Raw genomic sequence first — 6884 nt, forward strand, 5'->3', positions numbered from 1 at the left:
CCAGGTCAAAGATGGTTATGTTAGGATTTAAGGCGGTATGTTTGAGTATCAAGTTGATGAAGGGTGGAGTTGTGATGATTGACTGTCAACTTGGCTACATTAGAATCACTATGGAAACCCATCTCTGGGGCAAGCCTGTAAGAATTTCCAAAAATGTTAGCTGAGAAGTGAAGACTTGCCCTAGGAGTGGGTGGTGCCATGCCATGGGCTGGGGTCCTAGACTGAGTAACACAGAGACAGCGTGGGCGCCAGCGTTCATCTCTCTGCCTCCTGACTGGGATGCAGGGTGGCTCCCCACCTCACACTCCCACTTCCGTGCCCTGCCCACCATCATAGGCTGTATTATTTCTTCAGCCATGAGTCAATATGAACCCATCCTTCCTGAAAGTTGCATTTGTCATAGCAACGTGACAAACAACTGACATGGTGATGTTCTCCATTTTCTCTGTTCTCTTTAAAGTTTCTTTAAAGTAACAATTTCATAACTGGAGAAAAGTATGGCCGAGGAGTCATTTCTGCCCTGCCAGGCATCCACAGACACCTTCTTACCCTCCTGACCCAAGTCTATTACCAACGCCTGCCCTCAGACCCTCGGTCTTTATTCCTGGCTCATCCTGAGCCCTCATGCAGGGCTCTGTGTAGTTTGTAGAATAAGCAGGCACCAGTGTGCTGCATTTAGAAGTCAAATAGTGATCACAGGGAACAGACTGTTTTCTGGAACATCTCTGCACTCTACAAGCAGTTCATAGTCAGGGACTAGCTCCAAGGGAGGCCCGTCTGATGTGGGAAGTCCTGTGATTATGTCAATAAAGCACTGTTGGCCAATAGGAATCTAGATAGGTGGGACTAGGAGTCCAGGAGGACTCTGGGAAGGAGAAACACAGAGAGTTAAGATGTAACACCATGGGGTAGGAAGCCCGGAATTATTCTCTGGTAAGAGAAATACTTAGATTAACAATTATGGGGTAATTACTTAAGTCAGAGCTAGCCAGTAAGAAACAAGCAAGGCCAACAGCTTCATAATTCATACAGCGTCTTGTGTGTTATTTGGGGACTACAACACGGCAGAGCCCAGGCGACTGGTGGGTGATAAATCAAAGTGGCTAACAAGGAAAGGCTTCTCTCAAGGAAAAGCTTCTCTTTACACCCGTCTTCTCAGGACAGCCTCTGGCACCTGCATCCACACACCTCATAACCCTTCCAGCCTTTGAGAGAGACAAACGGGAGACTACAGTCCACCCTGGCCCTCCGCTGGAGATGACCCTTCCTGACTGTATTGCCACCAGACACATCTCAGAAATGAGCGCAACTCCAACTTTGGTAGAAGTGGGGGACTGTGAACAGATGCATGGCATTTCCGCAGTGGGGATCCAGGAGAGGAAACGCCACGAGGGCAGATAAAACCAAATATCTGAACCTAGTATGTTGGCCCATCATCCCGTGATGTTTGCCTTGCCAGCTGGTGTGTGGTATGAGATGTATAAAATACCAAGGACAACACCAACACTGCCACAAAGACAATGCCAACATTGCCACTATTCCCTCTCTCTCAGGGAAGTAGAAATTCAGCTAAATAACTCCCTGTCGTGAGCTGCATCGTGATGAAACACATTCATGGGTTTTTGCAGGTTTCTCTTCAGAACGTGGCACACTCTGCAGGGACCAGCAGGACACCACCCCCATCCCCAGACCCTGATTACCTCCTCCCTACTCTGGTCATTCTAGTTCCATCCAATCAAATGAGATAATTTCTAACTCGGAGGTGCCAGAAAGATTAAAGGAATTGAACCTCTAGGTTTAAACTGAGGCTCCACCTCTGTAAAGTCTCAGCTTCTTTTGCTGTCCAATGGAGGTGAAAAGCATCTACATTGCTAGGTGGCTTTGCAACCGGGGACACTATATTTAAACTGTGTTGGCCCAGGGCAGGCCCTCTGGGTGAGCGTGCACCTTATGCAATGTCGGTGTCCATGTGTGGGCTCCAACAACAAGTTTGGTTTGGTCACCTTCTCTCCTAATCAAAGTCTATCGTTCAAGTCTCCATTCTTCCAGCTTTCCACGACACAGACGTCTAATTTCATTTCCTAGACTTTAGAATGATTCTCAGAGTATAAGAGGGGTTTTTGAGCTGGTTAATTAAAATAGGTTTATTTAATAATGATTAGGATGATTAAAATCTGGTAGGGTGATAATGATTACTTAATCCAAAGATAGTCTCCTATAAAAAATTTTAAAAAATCATTGCTTCTGCTGCACTTGGGTATATCTTAAAATAGAAACATCAATACACACACAGTCCCATCAGGAGACTCCCTTTTCTTCGGGCAGTCAAAAGCACATTAACCTTGCCACCAACGTAGACTCACAGAGGAGAGAAAATACACAGATGTCTCCTTTGCGCTTCGGTCATTATTAGCCCATCAAGAAGCAGGACTCTCCTAGACCAATTCAGTGGCTCAAGATTATTCCAGACTGTGGTGATGTGAGCAAGGGATGTTACAGGCAGTCTCCACTTTCCCTCCACAGAGGGGCGAGCCAAGGCCCACAGAGGCCGAGGGCCTTTCCCACGCCCCAGGCTGTGCAGCCAGCTCTCTGAAGGTCCAGCCTGTGTGCTGCATTCTGCGCTGTCCTGGGCGTACTCTCCTTATCCACTCTAAAGCTTATTTCTTACAAAAAAAAAATCAGGGCCAATCGACCACTCCCAAGAGCGTAGCCTTAAATATCGTCTGGGGCCCCAACCTCAAATGGTAGCCTCAGAGCCCAGGCTCAGAGAAAGGGGCACCCCCCCACACATACATACGCACACAATCTCATTAGAATGCAGCCAGCAGCCAGCCTGTGACAGATATAGGTGCTCTGAACCGCCTTGGCCCAGCATCAATCACGTTCTGGGCTTGGTCCTGGGGGACTCAGACAGTACACCTGAGACAGAGAAAGACTACAATTGGCCTGCGAATCTTTCTCCAGACATTTCACACATAGGAAGAACACTGCTTGCCAGTTGGCCTCCTTTCTCCAGGTTAATCCTCATCTGTCGAGCTTCTCTGTGGTGCTGTGTAGCTGGATGTCCCTGTGTGTTCTCAGGGACACATTCATGGAAGGACACACTGCTCTGCTCTCCCCTTCCTCCTGCAGATTCAGCTTTTGCAGTATCTTACCCCGCCCCCCAGTTTTCTTCATAGTCCTCAGAAGTTCCTTTCCCTCCTGCCTTGAGAATCTTCTCTGTGTGTGCTCTCCTAACCTGGCCTGTTTTTTTCACCCAGTCTCCACTCCTTGGAACCTTGTGAACCGCTTGTTCAACTGTTTCTGGAAGCTTCGCTTATTAGGGCTCCTCTCCTGGGGATTCAGTACCCATCCCCTGTCTCCTGGAAGCCTCTGTTGTTCCCTGGGGTGGCATTTGCCACACACGAAAGGACTTGTCCATGTCTGGAGCTCAGTCTCTAAGCAAAAGGGATCAAAGCGGGCTGAGCATCCTCCACCCGCAGGGCGGTGCTGGCTGAGCTGCTGTTCAGGGAAGGATGCTAACACGGGGTAATGAGCTTGGTGAAACTATGTTGTAAGGACCAACTTATTATGTCCATTACAGGCATAGGATGGGGGCTGAACAAGGTGTGCTGGCAGAGCAGCCAGCCATGAGCTGGTGCACATGGTGGGGCTTCCAAAGCAGGATGGTGCGTGAGTGAATGGATGCACAGTGCAGTTTCTATGACTACTGAGAGTTCGCTGAGCACCTAGTGCCGCGCTAAGTGTTCTACATGTATTACCCAATCCTCAGTAATTACGGGTATTTTGAGTCCTTTATGAAAGGAATTCAGGTCTGTGACATGGCTCAGTCAGTAAAAGCGCTTATTGCCAAGCCTGAAGACCTGAGTTCGATCCCTGGAAACCATATGGTGAAAGAAGAAAGCCAACTCTCATATTTTGGCCTCTACATACATCCATAGCAGGTGTATACATCATGTATAGATAGATAAATAGACAAGCCAGGCGGTGGTGGCGCACGCCGTTAATCCTAACACTCGGGAGGCAGAGGCAGGGGATCTTTGTGAGTCCGAGGCCAGCCTGGTCTACAGAGGGAATTCCAGGACAGCCTCCAAAAAAATATAGAGAAACCCTGTTCAAAAAACCAAAAAAAGAAAAAAGAAAAAAGAAAAGAAAAGATAGATAGATAGATAGATAGATAGATAGATAGATAGATAGATAGAAGGTAACATGGATAACCTAAGAAAGTTGGATAAGGCTTCGGAGCACTGAACAGGGACCTGGACCAAGCATGTGATGATCTGGGTGGATCCGTCCTCAAGTGTTGCTCTGCTGTATTCAGTTTCCCAGGGCTGCCACCCTTCTAGGGACAGAACAAATGCATTCCTGGACACTGGCCTCTCTCCCAGCCCCAGTGCCCTCCAGAAACCACGTCACACATGAGTCACACAAGAATCCGACTGAGATCCAAGCGTGGCGGTGTCTGCAGGGAGGAGAATGAAGAAACAGTGATACGGAGGAGGTCTCTGCCTGGTCTCGCCTCTAGCCCGTGCCTCTCACATGTGCTCTGATCTTTATCCCACTCAGCATCCTGAGTGTTGGTGTGGACTGTTAGTGTATGATCCAGACAAGGGGCTTTGGTTTGTAAGTAGCAATTTTTCTTATCTCAGTCTGTATGTGATTTTTAAGACAAAATGCAAAAAGAAAGAAAGAAAAAACTTGACAAACATTGAGGAACGGGTGCCAGATGCACTCATTAGAGACAGATTATTCCAGACACCAAAGAAAGAGCAGCGGAGTTTGGAGTGCTGGTGTCAGACAGACTGCCTGCCTCCTAGCTCCCAGCCTTAGCAGCTGGGGCTCTGAGTATGACTCTCCGCCATGTCTGCTGTGAGACAGGAACCAGCGGGGGAGCTTTGCCATGCGGTCCGGGACTGGCAGCATTCATGTCACCTAAGCTCTTGCGAGCCCTATGTAAACTAACTATTATGGTCTGAGTACAAAGTGTCACTCACAGGGTCACGTGTGGCATGCTTAGTCTCTAGCTGGAGCACTGTGTTGGGAGGCTGCAAAAACCTTAGGAGATGGGGCTTGGTTGGGAAAAGTAGATCCCTGGGGGTTATAACTGCTATCCCTGCCTCTGTACCTCTCCTTCTCCTTCTCCTTCTCCCCCTCCTCTCCCCCCTCTCCCCTCCCCATCTGCCCTTTCCAGCCCTTTCCCTACCACGTGACGCCCAAGCATGTGTGGATGAGTAAGCACAGGCTGACCGCTCCGAAGCCGTGAGGAAAAACAAACTTCCCTCCCTCGTGTGTTTCTGTCAGGCTTTCGTCCATCACAAGCAGAAGGTAACTATACACGACAGGAGCTCTGGCGCTAGTCAGCCCTGGGCTCTGACAGGCTTTGTGGATATTTCTGATATGCATTCAAATCTGAGAACCATGAATTAGCACAATGGCTTTTAAACCGCAGAGGCTTTACACCGCTTACAGTTAACAGTTTAAAAAAGAAATCACAAGTTAGGGGCTGGAGGGAGAGCTCAGCACTAACAGAGCTCACTGCTCTTACAGAGGACTGGACTGGGCTCCCAGCACACCGTGCGTGGCTCACAGCCATCCCCAGCTCCGTAGGATCCAATCCCCTCCTCATCCTACGCTGTGGGTACACATTCCCCTCCCACACAGAATTTTTAAAATTGATCATTTTTTCTCAAATTCGTACTCAGACACACAACTATGCTCAGACTCAAGCCAGATCCATTTCCTCCTCTCAATGCTTTCTGATATTGACTCTCTGATCCCATTCTACACCATTTTGAATTAGATGCGCCCCACCTGGATCCCAAATGATGGTCTTATCTGGGTGGGTTTAGGAGATGTGGCCTTGCTGGGAGCCGTGTGTCACGGAGTGTGGGCTTTGAGAGTTGAAAGACTCATCATTTCTAGTTCACGTTCTCTGCTTTGTGCTTGACACTAAAGATGACAGCCCGCGGCTTGCTGTCTGCTGCTCCACTTAGACATCATGGACTCTAACCCTCTAGAACCATAAGCCCAAATAAACTCTCTTCTTTTTTAAAATAATTTATTTATTTTTATTTTGTGTGCACTGATGTTTTGCCTGCATATATGTCTGTGTGAGGAAGCCAGGTCTGCTGGAACTGGAGTTACAGACAGCTGTGAGCTGCCATGTGGGTGCTGGGAATTGAACTGGGGTCCTCTGGAAGAGCAGCCAGTGCTCTTAGCCACTGAGCCATCTCTCCAGCCCCACAAATAAACTCTCTTCTATGAATTACCTTGGTCATAGTATTTTATCACAGCAAGAGAAAATATCCAATACATCAAAAGAATGATCTCACGGCCCATTCACGGGTCACCATCGCTGACCAGGGCAGTGTTTGTAAAATGCCAAAGGTCAGAAAGCCTATGACTTTGTTATTATAACTTCACCATTTGTCACCTCTATGACTTGGGGAAAGTTAGTCAACTCCACGAAACATTTTCCTTAGGTAAAGGCTGCCTCTGTTACCACTGTTGCTATCATCACATTCTGCATCTGATAGAAGCTCATTACTCTGAGTGAAGTGTGTGCCCATGTCTCACACCTCCCCTCTGCTGGGTGCTGCGGCTGTCATAAAACAGCCATGACCCTGGGATGTCCCCTGGAGCTGTGAGAGGGGAAGTGAGTCAGGGCTGAGTGTTCTGGGGGCCCAGGGAGGGGCTCTCTGAGGGACGCTGAGCTCTGATGGGTAAATTTCAGGGTTCCTGTGGAATTTACTCAGCATCGCAGTCGCCAATGCACAGCTTTCCAGATGGCCTCGGGGCAAGCACATGGGAAGGCGCTGGTTACAAACTGTAGCCTTGACTTCTGAACTCCGCTACTGTGCTACTCATCTCCTCCGGAGAAGTCA

This window comes from Mesocricetus auratus, unplaced genomic scaffold (genome assembly GCF_017639785.1).
Source record: "Mesocricetus auratus isolate SY011 unplaced genomic scaffold, BCM_Maur_2.0 Super-Scaffold_100030, whole genome shotgun sequence".
Lineage (NCBI taxonomy): Eukaryota > Metazoa > Chordata > Mammalia > Rodentia > Cricetidae > Mesocricetus > Mesocricetus auratus.